Consider the following 18,669-nt stretch of genomic DNA (forward strand, 5'->3'; position numbering starts at 1 on the left):
CCTAATGAAGTTTTATATTCGGTGCTTGATGATCATTAGCTTTTTTCTGATATTTTTATAAATTATAGATGAGTTTTATATATAGGCTCCTGTCCATATCTATATATTTCATTTTCCCCATTACCTATTGTAACATGTTACTTTCCTAACCCCTACTCTGCTCTTGGGAAATTTTCTTTTACAAAAAAAGTGGACCTTAAACTGACTTTTTAAATATTATTCAGCAAAATGAGTTTTATTTATTTTTATTTTTAACTTTTAATTTCAGAGTTACATGTGTAGAATGTGCAGTTTGGTTACCTAGCTAAATGTGAGCCATGGTTGTTTACAGCACAGATTATCTGATCACCCAGGTGTTAAGCCTAGCATCCATTAGCTATTCTTCCTGATGCTCGCTCTCCCCTCATGCCCCCACAGGTGCCCAGTGTGTGTTGCTCCCCTCAATGAGTCCATATATTCTCATCAATCAGCTGCCACTTATAAGTGAGAACATGTGGTGTTTGGTTTTCCGTTCTTTAGACAGGCTTTCAACCACAGAACAAATTTTCTCTACCAAATATGAGCACTTAGAAATGATACATGTAGATTTATAAATATGTGCAGCAGAGTTTTTGTATTTTATAAAATTATATCTTACATTAATACCTTACAATAAGCCTACTTTTTCTTTGAGTAAATTTACATAAACTGTAACATTAAATCGATTTAACATAGATCTGTAAGTGTATAATGTACTTATATACTGTATGTACTTGTACACTGATATACAAGTAACATTAAATTGATTTAACATAGATCTATAAGTGTATAATGTACTTATATACTGTATGTACTTGTACACTGATATACACCATAGGTACCTTATAGATCTATGTTAAATAGATTTAAATGCACATTGCTTACTTATACAGTGTATGTACCTTACACTGTATATACAGTGTATAAGTAAGCAATGTGCATTTAAAAACCCAAATTAGAGGCTAGGCTCACACCTGTAATCCCAGCACTTTGGGAGGCCGAGGCCGGAGTACTTGAGTTCAGGTGTTTGAGACCAGCCTGGCCAACATGGTAAACTCTCCTAAAAATACAAAAGAAAAAAAGAAACGCTGGGTGTTGTGGCACACACTTCTAATTGTAGCTACTAGGGAGGCTGAGGCAGGAGAATTGCTTGAACCTATGATGGAGGTTGCAGTGAGCTGAGATGGCTCCGCTTTACTCCAGCATGGATGATAAACTGAGACTCCTAAAAACAAAACAAAACAAAACAAAGCAAAAAACCCAAATTAGAAACATGGGTTTTTAAGTTGTTAAAAGCTTTCTTTTACTTGATCAAATTTTTCTTTAAATTTCCATCTTCTGTTACTTGAGTCACTGAAAATGATCCTTTTCACATACAGGATGTATCTAGTAACAGGAACTTGAAATTTTGCTTGTCTTATTTTTCTTTTTTTTCCTTTTTCCTCTTCTTTTTGTTGACTTAAAATGATACCTACTTAAAAAAAAAACCCTTTTAATTTCTTTGATTCCATAAGATTTCTGATATAAAATGTCATAACTTGTTTTTTGTTATTTATGTACAATTCAATATAACTGACTGGCCAGATAATCCTGTTCCTCCCCAGCTCTGGGTCTCCCTGGCACATGCTATTAGCTGTGGGGAAATGGAAAGGTATGGACGTTGCAAAACTTCCTCTTTACCCTTCTCTCTCCATCCTTCTTTGCAACTAGTTAAAGAAGGGAAAGGAGGAGAGCTTGTCATCTGTGAAAGCTTTCTACAAACAAATTCTCCCTTAGTCGACCCTTAAATCCACATTTCCCACCCCTGCCTGAGTCACGGCCGTGTCATTCAGGCTCTTCTTAGCCAGTCTACCGCCACCGAAAATCTACACTTCTGACTTTCAATGGATTTTTCATTAAGACACTATTACTAATAATGGTCTATTTCTGTTGTACAATGGGGATAACTTTTAGGTACTTTAGGAATAGGCTTTTGTGGATTAGGCTGGGAAAATAAACTAAATTCATATTGAGATTCCTAAGGGAAGATATAATTAGATTTACAAACAAAATACTTCCCCCAAAAAAAGAGTTGTAGGCTGGGTGCTGTGGCTCACACCTGTAATCCCAGCACTTTGGGAGGTCAAGGCAGGTGAATCACGAGTCAGGAGATCGAGACCATCCTGGCCAACATGGTGAAACCCTGTCTCTACTAAAAATATAAAAATTAGCCAGGCATGGTGGTGGGCACCTGTAGTCCCAGCTACTCAGGAGGTTGAGGCAGGAGAATTGCTTGAACCCAGGAGGTGGAGGTTGCAGTGAGCAGAGATCGTGCCACTGCACTCCAGCCTGGCAACAGACCAAAACTCTATCTTAAAAGAAACAGTGGGGGTGGGGGGTGGGGTTGTAAATGTTTAAGTTGGGGGATTGATATGGTTTAGATCTGTGTTCCACTCAAATATCATGTGAATTGTAATTCCCAATGTTGGAGGTATGGCCTGATGGGAGGTGATTGTTGGATCATAGGGGTGAATCCTTCATGAATGGTTTAACAACTTGTCCTTGCTGCTGTTCTTCTGATAGAGTTCTCATAAGATGTAACTGTTTAAAAATGTGTGTAGCACCACACACCTCCCTGCCCTCTCTCTCTTGCTCCTGCTCTGACCTTGTGAAGTGCTGACTCCCCATTTGCCTTATACCATAATTGGCAAGAAAGCTTCCTGAGGCCTCCCCCAGAAGCAGAAGCTGCTATGCTTCCTGTGAAACCTGCAGATTCGTGAGCCAATTAAGCCTCTTTTCTTTGTAAATTACTTAGTCTCATGTATTTCTTTACAGTAATGCAGGAATGACTAATACAGTGATTGTGCATCCTTTAAAGTTTATTAAAATATTTGGACAGAATTGTAATTAGCAACTTGTTATTCATGTGCAAATGTTTATGTCAGTGAGAATTGTCTTGCATAGGTTGAACATTCTCTGTGTTAAGCTGGTTTTGCACTGCTTTTATAAAGAAATATATGAAACTGATAATTTATAAAGAAAAGAGATTTAACTGGCTCACGGTACTGCAGGCTGTACAGGAAGCATAGTGGTGGCATCTGCTCAGCTTCTAAGGAAGTCATAGTGGAAAACAAAGGATGAGTAGGCATGTCACATGGCAAAAGCGGGAGGGGGGAGAGAGGGAGAGAGAGAGAGAGAGAGACAGAGAGAGAGAGAGAGAGAGAGAAGGTGCCACATGCTTTTGAACACCCAGACCTTGTGAGAATTTTCTCATTATCTTGAGGACAGCACCAAGATGATGGTAAACTATTCATGAGAAATCCACCCCCACGATCCAGTCACCATCTGCCAGGCTGTACCTCCAACTCCGGAGATTACATTTCACCAGGAGGTTTGGGTGGGGACAAATATCTAAACTCGATTATTCCCACATCATCTTATTCATAGTATTTATATTATACAATGCAAAACTTCTCCTTAGAAAACAACTCAATTCTACTACTATATCACACATTATTTTGTAAAGCCTTCCAGATTAATAAGGTTTTATTTGGCAGATTGATGGTAAAAAGGGAAAGTGTCTATTATTCAGTGAGTGGTTATAATCATCTTCCTAAAGCTGAAGACAGCTTAGATTGTTAAGAATTGCTGGGACTAGAAAGCTAAATGGCAGCAAACTTTTACATTCATAATATGAAATTAAATAAGAAAGGAGACCTTAAGAAAGAGAGGTGAGTCTTTGCATTTACCTAAATGGGTGAGGAAATGGTTCTTGACAAGGGAAATGAGATAGTGAATGGGTATTAGAATGAAAAAAATTTAAAAGGCAATTCTCACAGCTGTGGTTAAGATGGAAAAGGGGCCAGGGAAATGAATAGAGAGGATGTTGCTATGAATCCCCTGAATCAAGGGAAATAAAACTCTTGGAGAGGAAAAAGGAGGGAATAAAGCAAATAATGTCACAGCAACTTGGAAAAATAACAAGTAACAACAATGTAAAGGCAGAAAGAAGAAAGGAAAATTAAAGAAAAGACTGATGAGCATTTATATTTCAAACTAGAAGTAATGGGAGTTATTTGCGGGTAAGGCCAACTTAATCTACTGAAATAAAAGTTACCCTGACATTTGTTCATTAATACATACTAACATAATTCAATTAGCAACTCAACAAGTATTAGCCCCTACATGCAAAGCACAATGTGCAGGGTGCAATAAGGCAGTATGATTGTGGTGGATAAACAGACCCAGTTTCTATTTTTGTGATAGTTCTGTTTTTTTTTTTTTTAATTTTAAAAATTGTATAAATTTGTTTAAGTTCCGCATAGATTCTAGATATTAGACCTTTGTCAGATGGATAGATTGCAAAAATTTTCTCCCGTTTTCTAGGTTGCCTGTTCACTCTGATTGATAGTTTATTTTGCTGTGCAGAAGCTCTTTAGCTTAATTAGGTTAGGTCCCATTTGTCAATTATGGCTTTTGCTGCAATTGCTTTTGGAGCCATCCTCTCAGCAAACTAGCACAGGAACAGAAAAGCAAACACTGCATGTTCTGACTCATAAGTGGGAGTTGAGCAGTGAGAACACATGGACATCACACACCATGGCCTGCCAGGTGTGGAGGATAAGGGGAGGGAGAGCGTTAGGACAAATATCTAATGCATGTGGGGCTTAAAACCTAGATGATGGGTTGATAGGTGCAGCAAACCACCATGGCACATGTGTAGCAAACCTGTACGTTCCACACATGTATTCTAGAGCTTAAAACAAAAAAAAAATTGTATGCATATTTTTATTTAAAACTATTTAGTAGACAAAGATTGAATATGTTCAAGATGTACACTTTAATGATTTGATATACATACACATTATGCAATAGTATACCAATCAAATTAACATACTTTTTACCACACATGCTGTACATTCAATCCTCAGAACTTGTTCATTTTGTAACTAAAAGTTTGTACCGTTTTACCAACATCTCCCTATTTCTGCCATCCTCCAGCCTTTGTTCTATGCTTCTATGAGTTTGACCTCTTTAGACTTCACAGATAAATGAGATCATATATTATTTATAGTTCTGTGTCTGGTTTATTTCACTTAGCACAATGTCATCCAGGTTTATTCATGTTGTTGCAAATGGCAGGCTATTCTTTTTGTGGCTAAATAATATTCCATTGTGTATGAATACCACAGTTCTTTACCTGTTCATCAGCTAATAGACATTTAGGTTGATTCCATATCTTGACTATGCTGCAATGCACAGATGGATGCAGATATCTCTTCAACATATGGATTTCCTTTAGATATATACCTAGCTGTGGGACTGCTGGGTCTTCTATTGAAGACGTCTTCTATTAAAATAGAACTTCTATGGTAGTTCTATTTTAATTTTTTGAGAAATGTCTATACAATTCTCCATGATTTACATTCTCACCAACAGTATACGAGGATTCCCTTTTTTCCACATCCTTATCAACACTTGTTATCTTTTCTCTTTTTGGTAATAGCCATTCTGACAGGTGTGAGGGGATATCTCACTGTGATTTGATTTTCATTTCCTTGATGATTAGTGATACTGAGCACCTTTTCATATCCCTATTGGCCCTAGGTATATCTTCTTTGGAAAAATGTCACATCTCTTGTGATAGTACTTTGAATATTATCAATAATAGTCTATAAAGTGTCAAAGATCCCAAATGTTGCAGACCCATTTCTTCCAAGATTGACTTCAACCCCACCTGCAAGTCCTGCTCTGCATCTGCGAGTCTTGATAATCCTCAGGTTTGATGGAGACCTTAAACATGAGGCATTTAAAAGACCCTTTTCCAACATGCAGATGACTCAGGATCAATACTGTTATTCTAAAAATGGTCCTAGAGTTATGTCTTAGTTCTCTAATAATTGAGTTTCTGCCTGCGTTTGAAAACCCTTGTTCTGGAACAAAGTCATTTCCTGGCCCCCCATCTCTCCATTCCCTTTCTACCTCATACTCTTCATCCCAGTCCTCCTCCTCTTTTCCTCGCTACTGCCAGGTATTCTAGTCATAGCACTAATACTTTGTGCAGCTTTGCTAGTGGCAGACTGAACAGTTAAACCCCTCTACTTCACTGCCTACCTGGCAGGATCTCAGATGCCTGTTTCTTTTATCCGTGGCCTCCTCATTGCCATTCTGCACACCATGAAGATATATGCCTGTTGTCTGGTCCTCCTTGCAGCAGGGAGGCAAGTCAGGAAAGTGAGTTGTCAACTTTTTTCTGTATCTGTAGTGCAGGCATTTAGGGTTGAATATACTATCAACCAGTAGCATCCTAATACAATTATCTATCATAGTTCTGATTATGTCATTCTTCTGACTTCAAAACCTTAAGTCTTAATATGTTTTTCATTTAGAATACAATAGAATCTAGATTCTTGCTCAACATTCAAATTATCTTATCTGGCCTGTTTTCTAGCCTAATCTCCCATTAATTTTTCATTGATGCTCTTTCTAGACTATGTTTCACCCAAACCAAATCAAACCATTTACTTCTTTTCTCTTCAAATCTTCTTTTTCTTTTTGCCATTTCTTAGAGTTGCCTTTTCTCCTAACCCTTAGACATACTCAGTTTCTATACATCCAAATAGGATACCCCTTTGTATTTGAATGCTGCTGCTTCTATTAAGATGTCTTTACTGTCCCTTAACTAAATGTAATTTCTCCCTTTTTCTGAATCCTGACAATACTTTATCTGCATAGCTTTTTTTTTTCTTTTTCTTTTTTTTAGATGGATTCTCACTCTGTTGCCCAGGCTGGAGTGCAGTGGCGCAATATCGGCTCACTGCAACCTCTACCTCCTGGGTTCAAACAATTCTCCTCCCTCCGCCTCCTGAGTAGCTGGGATTACAGGCCTGTGCCACCACGCCAAGCTAATTTTTGTATTTTTAATAGAGATGGGGTTTCACCATGTTGGCCAGGCTGGTCTCAAACTCCTGATCTCAAGTGATCCTCCTGCCTTGGCCTTCCAAAATGCTGGGATTACAGGCATGAGCCACGAAGCCCAGCCCTTTATAGCTTGTTATATAACACTTTACAATTACAATAGAGGGGCATAGACTTTGATCAGACAGATTATGTAATTCAAGTCCCAGCTTTGCCACTTACAAGCTATCTATCTTCAGCAAGTTACTCAATCATGCTGAGTCTTATTTTCCTCATCTATACAGCACAGATAATTATGTCTCATCTCAACAGTGTGAGGATTAAAATAAGATAACATGTGTAAGATGTCTAATGTGGTGTCTATTCCATAACAAGTACTCAGTGAATATTAATTTCCTTCCTCCAGTTTCCTCTTTGAATTTTTTTGTAATTATTCATGAACATTTTTTTCTTTTCTCTCTTTCTTAATGTATTTTCTGATTTTCAAAGGTAGGATCTATGCTTTCTTTCGCTGTTAATGTCCCCTGCAACACCTAATTTTTTTTCTGGCACATGGTAGAAGTTCAACAAATGTTACTGAGTTGTGAATGCTAGACCTAAGAGCTTTAGTAAAAGGAAGTTGAGGGAAAGAGAAAACTATCAGTTTTTTATCATTGGAAATGCCCTAGTCCGTTGTGTATGAATGGATAAAGAGAATGTGGTATGTATGCACAATGGAATACTATTCAGCCTTACAAAGAGAAGGAAATCCTGTCATTGGCGACAATGCAGGTGAGCCTTGAGGGCATTATGCTAAGTAAAATAAGCCAGGCACAGAAAGATAAACACCTCATGTTCTATACATATGTGGAATCTAAAAAAGTTGATCTCACAGAATCAGAGGTAAAGTGGCAGTTATCAGCAGATGGCAGGTTTTGGGGTGGGGAGGAGGGATGATGTTGTTAAAGGATGAAAAATTTCAGTTAGGAGGAGTAAGTTCAAGATATCTATGGTGCTATACTTACCTGGCACGGGAGATACCATGATCATGAAGGTAGTTTTCCCAGGGCGAGTCTTATCCATTGCACTCCAGATGTGCTGACCCCTGCGATTTCCCCAAATGTGGGAAACTCGACTGCATAATTTGTGGTAGTGGGCACTGTGTTTGCGCTTTCCCCTTAAAAAAATAAAAGGTATCTATGCTGCAACATGGTAACTAGAGTTAACAACAATACATTGCATTCTTGAAAAATGCTAAGATTGGATGTTAAGTGTTCTCACCACCAGATGATAACCATGTGAAGTAATGCATTTGTTAATTAGCTAGAGTTGGTCATTCTACAGTGTATACATACTTGAGAACATCCTGTTGTACATGAAGAATGCATATATATTTAATTTCATTTAGCCTTGACCTGAGACTCAGAATGCACATAATTTTATCTGTCAATTAAAAATAGAATATTAAGAATAAAAAATAACAAACAAAATATAATGACCTAATCAGTAATATCTTGTCTCATAAATGATGCCATTTAAATGATGTCCCTGAGCTTTCTAAGCCCCGAGATATTACTGAACACTTAACAGTTTCAATAGGTTGTTTCCATGTGGTTTGGAGAGTGTGGATAACTTTGTTTCCTTCCATTATAGTAGTTTATTTATATTGATATTTAATCGTTGCTGAAAATAAACAGCATTAACCCAGGGCCATACTTATATTATTTTATTTTATAACAATTTACTTGTGGGGTTCGAGGCTTGGCCTTCTTGGGACTATCGTAGAAAGTAGTTTCTGATAGTTGTGTATCACCCCATATTGCTGAGATATCATACTCTTCCACTAATAAATACTTTGATACAAATTGTAGAAGCTAGTTATATTTTAAAATGTTCTCAGGATTCTATCCTGTATTCTTTACAAAGATACTTTGATCATTACTTTGGCCCAAATAACCCCATCGGTATCTTCAACAGAGGATAGCGAAGTAGTGGGACATTGCATTAATGCTTTCCATACTAAGGCCATTTTTTAGCATAAAAGTGTTAGAATTTCAAAGCCTTTTGCCTGTTCTTTGGAGCTGCATGAACATATAGGAGATATAATTCCCTTAGGAATTTAGAGGACTAAAGTGTTATGCATGTTGTGGTTCTGTATTACTCAGTGAGGAAAAAATGTAAGAGAAACCACAAGCAAATACCATCAGACAACGGCACACAGAGGCTTGAGGCTTCCATTTGTACTTTTTCAGATGCACTTGAAAAGAAGTGGAGGATGGCACTTTGCCTTTTCCCCCAAATCTTTCTTTGTTTCATTTTGTGTATGTGTGCGTGTGTTCAAGCATTCATTTCATTTCAGAATATTTTACTAAAATTGACAAAACTCAAGCTGTGTGTGCCTTATAAGGGAATTATTCCTGAATCAAATATTATATTTTGGGGCAGTATTTAACTTTCTATTCATGTGTTTTTAATTATATACTAAGCTCCTTCTAACCTAACACTTTAGAAATTCCCATATTTCATGTTTGTGTTCCAATTCAGCCTTTTTCAGATCATATAGCCTGACTTGGGGGCAGGGGGTGGGAGTAAATATACATTCTCCAAGAAATTCAAAAAGTATGTGTCTTTGCATGCATATGTGTGCATGTGTGTGCAGAAAGCTCACTACACAATAGAACTGTCATATTAAACTAAGAATGTAGTCTATCCTAAAGAAATTATGCTGGACTTGCAAAGTATTACCATTCTCCGGTATCTGCATTTTATGTTGTGGTTACATTATAAAGAGAATGATAATACAAGGCTTAATGAGGGTTTTTCATATTTTATTAAGTAAATGGTTAATATGACATGAAAAACTCCATTGTACTCCAGATAGTTTATATTTTTAAGCATACATATGGTATGACAGCTTATTTATTTAACTCTGATCCATATTTCATTATTTTTACGTGATCATTTGTGTATTTAAATGGAATAGTATCATCTCAGAGTTTAATTTTATCTTAGAACTCTTTATCACTGAAATTAACTGAAGAATTTCTATTGCCTACTTTATGCTATGTTTCCTATAAAATAGATTCCTCTCAATTCTGTCTGAATAAAGATGAATAGCATATAGCATTTCATGAATGATCAACTTAGTCCAACAATGTCTTGCATCTGTGTAAGCTGTTATCACTCCCTGCATGTACTCATTAGTACATCTTTATACCGTACTCAGTTATAGAAAATGCACAATAAATTTCTGTTAAATAAATGTATATATTTAATCATTCAAGTTTAATGGTAATTTTATATGCATTTAATGATGAAATTCTGAGCCTACTGAAAGCATCAGCTTTTAGCAGTCTATTTGTAAGATAGCACATAGGGTGAAGGGTATGGGCTCCAGATGCAGGTACCTGGGTTTAAGTTGTGGTCTACCACTTAGGAACTATATGACTTTGAACAAGTTATCTTACTTTTTTCCTTCAGGTTTTCAATGTAAAATGAAAAGAGTTGGTTTAACTTAATACATGACCTAATAAAGCACTTAAAACAGTGTATTGGCACTCATATAAGGGTTTTTAATAAAGGCTTATTTGTCTACATGTAAACACCCATATACACACCTTCTCACATAAGCACTCCTACTAAGATAGAGCCATAATGACCTGATATTGCCCTTAGAGGTGGTACTTTACTTGCTGGATAAACACTTATTATAATATAACCTCAAAGTAAATAGATTTTTAGAATAAATAATTCAATGTTAAAGGTAAAAAATCCATGGAGAAACTATCATTGTTAAATATGGTTATAGCATAGGGATTTCTATGTAAAATAAACATTTATGTGTATATCGTGTGTATGATTTTCTTTAAAGAGAGCAAAGAGTTTCAGTTCAAAATGTTCTTCAATGAAATAAGATTAATTCATTTGAAATATTTCAAACTTCAAAAATTTTACTTATAAATTTTGTGATGTATTTCTGTAGAGATAATTTCATGTATATGTTTTCATGGATTCTTTTATTTGATAAATTTTATATCCTAATCAAAATCCTTGATAGGCTAATTTTATTTTCTCTCTAAGCATCTTCAGACATGTCAACTGATACCACAATTTAAATATATATTTATTTCTCAAATAATAGATTAAAATGGAAAATGCTATATGGCAGTAGTTAGAAAAAGAGTTCCAGAAACATTTTGTTCTGTTTTCTTTCATTTGGGTAGGGCATGCTTAATCCTTGTTAGCATAGTGAGTGCAGGAAAGTAATCCTTCTCCAAGCTGATGCTATAGCCTTTACACTTCAAGGTAAAAGTGTCTCCCCAAATGATCAGTATATCCAGTGCTAATTATTTGAGCTCTTAGGCAGAATTGATCATAGTAATTCAAAATTAGTACATTTTATTTTTATAAAAAATGCACAGAATTGAAGATGAGTCAAAGACGATGCATCCCTAATTGATAGAGTCAAGTAAATATCATCAGTTATCCTCTGGCTTAGAAAAGTTACAACACACCTTCCTTAAACCTCTTACCTGCAAACCTAAGCTATGGAGCTATTTGGAAACAAAAACCTAGTAGAGTTTTTCATTTGTGAAGGAAATATTACTCCTTGCAATAATCTCAGCACCACCACTGACATTTGTACACATTGTGCACTGCACAAGGCAGCTCAGCCAAGGGGCAGGCACAGATTGAAATCCAGCTTATGCTCCACTTGCCTAGCTTGGAGCCTGGCAGGGAGCTGCATCTGGATGGAAGCCTCCTCCAACTGATGCAGTCCCAGTTTGGGCCAGCAGGACTCTGAATAAAGTGCATGCAGTTTACTCAGAAGAAAACTACCAAGTCTTCGTGGTGAACATAATGATCTGAAAATAGCACATCCGGGAACAGATGTAGAGTGGTCAGTATGCAGAGTTCTGGAGAGAGGCCACAGTGGAATAGAGTGGACAAATAGTAGCTGATATTGTGGAAATAAAGGGGATCCCCAGAGAGTGTGTAGAGGGGAAGAAAGGAATGAGGGGAGGGTTAATTATGAATTGCAGTAGAGGGAAAGGTCCAGGGAAGGAAACAGAGAAAGCCCCATTAGTCAAAGAGCCAGAGGAAAAGTTGCCAATGAGGCTAAGAGAGGAGTGGTGGGCATGTGCAGTATTGCTACTGGGTTTGCAAGTAGGAGGTTATTCAGTAACTGCAGTAGCCTGGTGGTTTTCAGTGCAGCATTGCCATGGTTTCAGGAGTGACTTGGTAATGAAAATATGGGGAGAGTGAAAACAGAATACTCTTTCTAAAAGTTTGCAGTCACAGGGAAGGGCGAAACAGGAGCCAAAAATGCCTGCCTGTGTTTGAGATATGAGAAAAACATTTCCTTGAATACTGTTCATTTCCTCTCCAGGAGACTGTGCAAAGTTTTTATTCTTTCTTCTATTAATCTTAACTCTTCTGACCTAGTGTCATGAGTCAGTGAGAAATGATAGTCACCCCAAAAGGCACAATTTCTAGTTGAACTTTATCCTCATAAACATTCATTGGAAGCATGTTGGGTACACAGATATCTGCGTCTTTTTTATTGCTATCAGGTCATTCAGAAAATACTAATTTCGGTCCTGATGTCTTGTTAAAGGCCTCTGTTGCAGAAAATATGGTAATGTATTTATTGGATATTTACCATGTATAAGGCAAAAAGCTATACATTTGAGAGGAAGGGAATGGAAATAATATTTACAGAGTACCCTGCATTCTTTTAATTACCTTCTACAACTTGCATATGAGGTAATTATTTTTTGCTCCAGGTTACAGATGTGGAAACTGGGGCTCACAGAAGTTAAGTCACCTGCCAAAAGTCACGTTCTAGTATATATTCAAGCCTCCAAAGTCAGTGTTTGTTATGTTTCTCAATGTACCTCTTTTCCTACCCTCAAGGGCCCTGGTAGTTTATTAAGAAACAAATCTTATTCCCAGCTAGGTAAGCGAAGTTTCATAAAAGTGGCACAAGTGCTTTAGGAGTTCAGAAATAAGAAAAGGACATATCCTAAGGGTATTAGGCAATGCTTTGGGAAGCGAGATGATGGAGGTGAGTCATCAATGATGGCTATAGAGATCATGAGCTTATGAGGGAGGTGGAGATGAGATTGTACTTAAGAACAAAAGTTTCTTCCAGAAACTCAAAATTCTATCATTATTATTTTCCAAGTAGCTTCATAGCTCAGGCTTCCAGGTAAGAGGTTTAAGAAAGGTGTCCTCTAACTATTCCAAGCAAAATGACAATGGATAGTGTTTATTCAGGAGAAAGAAGGCTATAAGTAAAGACAGAGTGAGAAGAGAGAGGGTCATTTTGAGAATAGCTGGTATTGAAGACAGGCTAGAGGAGAGGCTCCTTGTGGAAAATTGGGGAAGTTAATGCAGAAAAGGAAAATTAGGAGCAGGTTATAGAAGACTTTGGACACAGATAGAAGTTAATGGTTTATTTGGCATGAATTGGAAGAGTATTTTAAAATAAAATTTTAAATGATATAACTACTATGGGGATGTTCATAGATTCTCAAAAGGAGGAGAAAATAGTATCATAAATTGCCCTAGACCTATTACCCAGCTTCAAGAAACATCGATTGCTAATTTTACTTTTATTGATCTCTTTCCTCTCATTTGTTTTGCTTTTGTTTGTTTTTGCTAGTGTATTTTAAAGCAAAGCTTAGATTTATTGTCATTATATTTACAAATACTGAAATATATATCTCTAACTGATAGAACCTTTGGAAAACATAACCACCATTTTATCATCAACCCTAATAAAACTAACAATAATTTCTTAATATCAATATCCAGTCCATATTTAAATTTCCCCAATTGTCTCAAAAATGTCTTTTTACAGATGCTTTGTTAGAACCAGGACCCAAAGCCTGCACTTGGCATTTAATTATTAAAACCCTTCAGCTTTCTTATTCTATAGTGGTCTTCCTTCCCTTTATTGTTCTATGAAATCAGTTTTTATAGGACATTTATTCTATATTTAGAGTGTCCCACATTCTGGATTGGTCTAATTACTTCCTTCTAGTATTATTTAACTTGTTGCCCTCTTTTCTCTATTTTATTTAAACTACAGGTTACATTTAAAAGATTGATTAGGTTTGGCTCAATTTTTAGGAAACTCTATAATAAATGTGTAGTATAATTTTTAGTTCATCATATCAAGAAGCACATAATGTTTGGTTGATCAGGACATCAAGGTATGTTGACCTGATACCCAGCAACATTTCACCAAATACATGCATTGAATATTGTTGTCTATAGCAACTTTTTCATTGTAGATTACAAAATGGGCCCTTGAAGTTCTTTGAGCTGAGGAGTGATATGTTCCACAATGAGCTTTAGGAAAATTAATTTGAGAAAAGTATGTAGGATGGAGTAGAGGAGGTAAGGCCAAGAGAGGCTTGTAGATTATTCCAGTTATCTAGGAACAAGAGCACAACAAACACAAAAATATGGACATAGATCCAAGGGATTTTGTGGCATATGAAATCTATAGGACTTGGCGATAGATTGAGTTAAATGAATCCAATATAGCATTCAGATTTTAGGCTTGGAGAAGCAGTACTGTGTTTAACAAAAATAGGAAAGTTAGGAATCATGATTGGCTTGCAACAGAAATTGAGAAATTTGGTTTGAGAATGTTGAATTTGAGCTGATCATGGTATATGTTGCCTTACACATCTGGTAACCAGTTGAGAATACAGGATTGCAGCTTGGAAGAGAATTTAGGACATAAGTCAGGTACTAGTCATGGCCTTAGGGTATATTTCATGGCTAATGAGGGAAGAAGAGTAAAAACAAAGGTTTAGACAAAAATTTGGGCAATCTGAACGTTTAAGGGTTTTGTCAACCCTGTTTCCCCAAAACTCCAGTTGATTTGGTTTTAGTTTAGCCAGGGATAGCTCCTCTCTTGTGCCTAGAGGACTGGCTCAGAAGTTTTCCTTCCCATAGTTCAGCTTTCTTCTTCCTAATGGAAAGAAATGTCCCAAGATCAGTATGTATTTCAACTCATGTTTCTTTATTTTTTCCAAAACAGACTGTAAAAATATGACTTCTCTTCTGCTACCTCCCTCTCTGTCCTCCAATTCAACTTCCTTTCTATGACCAATCTATTACTTAGGGAAACAGGAAGAAGACAAGACATTAAAATGAGGGAGTAGTGGGCAAAGGCAGCTTTGTTTCCCTTTGTCTTTAGGAGACATGTTTGAAGAACATGGTGAAGAATCCAAGGGAATGGGAATGATTGAAGAGACAAGTGAGAAAAAGAATAACTGGGGCAAAGCTGGGGAGGAGGCACAGAAGTACGTAGGTACAGTGTTATTTTCACTCCACAGAGAGAAGGATGAAGGTGCAGAAGACTCAGAAGATGGGGAGTATGGTAGTTGTAGAAGCTCATATTAAAAGCCTTTTTGAACATCTTAGGCATCAGCTGAAAAGGAGGGAGATACAATATATGTTGGAAGTCTGAGAATGGTCCACAAGCTCTGAGAGTCTGCCTCTCCTAGCCTCAACTGAGAGTCATTCTTTAATTTTCTGAATATCTCTTTAGACTCCAAGGAACATCCTACCCTTATCCTTGTGTTGTGCTCAGTGGCCCTTCAAAAAACCTATATTGCTCTCTATACTCTCTACACTACTGCAAATGAACAAAGAATCGAACTGACCTTCAAACAAGGTGTCTTAAGTAGCCCTGGTAAAATTATGTTGGGACAAAATATTAGGAAATATGCTGAAATTGATGATTTGTAGATTAAACCCAAGGTATAAATATGAATATATCTCTGGATACATTTGAATCATATTGTGGACAGTAAGAGCATTGTAGGATAGATTGCACCATTAGCTGTGAAGTCACAGGGCTACTAGGGCATTAAAAGAGCAAGCTGATACTTTCTTTCGACAAAAGGAATGTTTAGGATTCCAGGTCTTTCACCATGGAGTTCATTTTATTTGACCTCTTAAAAATAAGTAAAAAAAAAAAAAAAAAGGCAAAGTTAAACAAAGCAGTTTTAGCAATCTCTTAAAACAATTAAGGCAAGGAATGATGCTAGGAAGAAGGAACCCCTTGGTTTTGATTGGCAGGAGCGGTAATTTGACTGTTTTTAATTCATATTGTGTTAGAAAAGAAAACCAGAGAGAGCGTCCCTGATTCCTGCTGTTTTATAAGCCTTTAACTCCATTGAGCTACATCAGTCTTACTTTTGAGAGTCCTTTTTTCATGTTTGGTTTTTCTAAATTTTCTTTAGTGCTAGACCCACTAATTGCTTCCTTATGGCAGCTGCTTATGATTTAAGACTGATCATGGGCACATATAGTCCCTTGTTCAACGCTCAGATGGACATCACAAAAAACCTCACAGTTATGATCTTACTATGGAAAATGCCCAGAAAATAATAGCCATAAAAATTTGTTTTCTAGTAAGTGGGGCTGGTTTTGATATTTTTAAAGTTTCTGTTTATACCCACCCCCTCTGTTTGGTCTCTTTTAATCTTCAGTGTACACTGAAAGGTGTAAAGACTGAAGCTATAAATCTCTTTATAGCTATAATTCCCTTCTCTGGCTTAGCAGAGTTTGATGCTATAATAAACACGGTTCTTCTGCAGCAACATTGAATCTGGTTCTTCTATAATTCTTTATATGTTGCTGCTTTGAACACTGAGGGTTTTATTGCATTCTTTTCTTACTGAGCCTTTCAATTTAGCAAGAACGGTTGGGCACCTAGTCTATGCTAGGGGTGACTAGGTGGTTCTAGGGCCTGATGTTTTGTCTATCTTATTCATAAAAATAATGTTAAAGCTATGATGAAGTTTATTTGTTTTGTTTTTTAATAATTCCTGAACAATAGAGGTAGACTATATTGGTTTAGGAAATCAGTTCTCTCTCTCTCCTCTCTCTCTCTCTCTTTCTCTCTCTACCCTCCCACTCCCCATCTCCCTCTCACCCTCTCTCCCCAGAGTCTTGCTGTGTCACACAGGCTGCTGCAGTGGTGCATTCCCAGCTCACTGCAACCTCTGCCTCCTGGGTTCAAGTCATTCTCCTGCCTCAGCCTCCTGAGTAGCTGGGATTACAGGGGCATACCACCACACCCAGCTAATTTTTGTATTTTCTTATAGAGACAGGGGTTTCACCATTGGTCAGGCTAGTCTCCAACTCCTGACCTCATGATCTGCCTGCCTTGGCCTCCCAAAGTGCTGGGATTACAGGTGTGAGCCACCACACCTGGCCAGGAGATCAATTGTATTTCTTTATCCTCAAGTCAAGTATCTGAAAAAGAAAGTTTATGTTTGCCATAATTAAAATATTACAAATATGGAGTCTGTACTTGATAATTACTATTATACTGTTGGTAGGGCAGAGATTTTATAAATTGCTTCATGTATATTTTAGCCAAACAGTAGGCATTATTTCCCCCATTTTAAAGATTATGAACTGGAGGAACGAAGAGATTAATTAACCATCTAAAGATCACACTTGTGATTGCAGCCAGGATTTCAGTCTTCCTCTGTTTGACCCTAAAACTCAAGTTCTTAACTATCAAGATACTTTATTTCATGTACCGCATTTTAAAGTAACTCTCAAATTACACTTCTGTTTTTTTTTTACTTCATACAGAAGCATTTAAAAAGAAATTAAACACAAGTACCCACACACACAATTTATCTATACTTACATATGGGAACTCCTTGATTTTACATCAGATTTTCAGAAAAAGTTATTTTAACTTTAAAAATTACACATTTCTAGTTCAAGTTATTTGTGAAGTTGAAAGTCTATGAACAGTTTGGTGGTTTGAAGAAGAAATATCTCTAAATAATGTGTGCTAGTAAAGCAGAAAACTATGAGTTTAAGGTGGAAGTAAATACTCAAAAGAATACACATTCCCCTTCTGGTTAGAGGTAAACCAGTACTAACTACATAAAACACATTTTTCAGTAGTAGCGTGGATGTATCCTCACCTAAATACCTAGGATCCCTATTTTTCAAGTAAAACACTAGATTTTTAATTGTTAATACTTTTTGCAATGTGATTTTCTGCAGGGTTGGATACCTGCTAAGAAACTGTGGTACCAAATTCAGTTTCCTCATTAAGTGTGGGGTTTGAGTATGTGTCTCATTGGCACTACAAGCCAAGTTCATCATGCAATTTAGGGAGTAGGCAGTAGAATTGAAGCTCCTATCCTAGTTGTACAAGAGAAAATCTGGATATTCTGTTTCCTTCCCTCCTGGGAGATTGTGAACACTGATAACCTTTGCAAGTGCCTGAGCACATCAGACAGAAGACCCATAGCAGATTTGCAGTGACCACTGAGGTTGTGCTGTACTCCCAGAGAATGGCTCATACAGCAGACTGTCTTCTTTATCTTTAAAAGACTAGAAAATCGTGGAGTTTAAAGTAGAGTAATTCCATATTCGGTTTGCAGTTTAAAAAGTAGAGGAAAGGAGGCTGGGTGCAGTGGCTCACGCCTTTAATCCCAGTACTTTGGGAGGCCGAGGCTGGCGAATCACAAGGTTAGGAGATCAAAACCATTCTGGATAATGTGGTGAAACCCCTATCTCTACTAAAAATACAAAAATTAGCTGGGCATGGTGGTGCACGCTTGTAGTCCCAGCTACTCAGGAGGCTGAGGCAGGAGACTCCCTTGAACCAGGGAGTTGGAGTTTGCAGTGAGCTGAGACCATGCACTTCAGCCTTTTCTGAGGGAAACTCGGTCTCGAAAAAAAAAAAAGAAAGAAAAGTAAAAAGGTAGAGGA

The 18,669-nt window shown here is 37.0% G+C and overlaps 1 protein-coding gene and 1 non-coding gene across 2 annotated transcripts in view; both read left to right on the top strand.

The window, feature by feature from the left end:
* The window catches only part of COL25A1 (collagen type XXV alpha 1 chain), a 518,595-nt gene that overhangs the window by 327,994 nt on the left and 171,932 nt on the right, over nucleotides 1-18,669 (top strand). The window lies entirely within an intron of this gene.
* On the top strand, nucleotides 7,912-8,074 carry LOC118152651 (U1 spliceosomal RNA). The gene has a single exon (XR_004741381.2). It is a non-coding gene; the product is annotated as a U1 spliceosomal RNA (small nuclear RNA).

This window comes from Callithrix jacchus, chromosome 3, assembly GCF_049354715.1.
Source record: "Callithrix jacchus isolate 240 chromosome 3, calJac240_pri, whole genome shotgun sequence".
NCBI classification, from domain to species: Eukaryota; Metazoa; Chordata; class Mammalia; order Primates; family Cebidae; genus Callithrix; species Callithrix jacchus.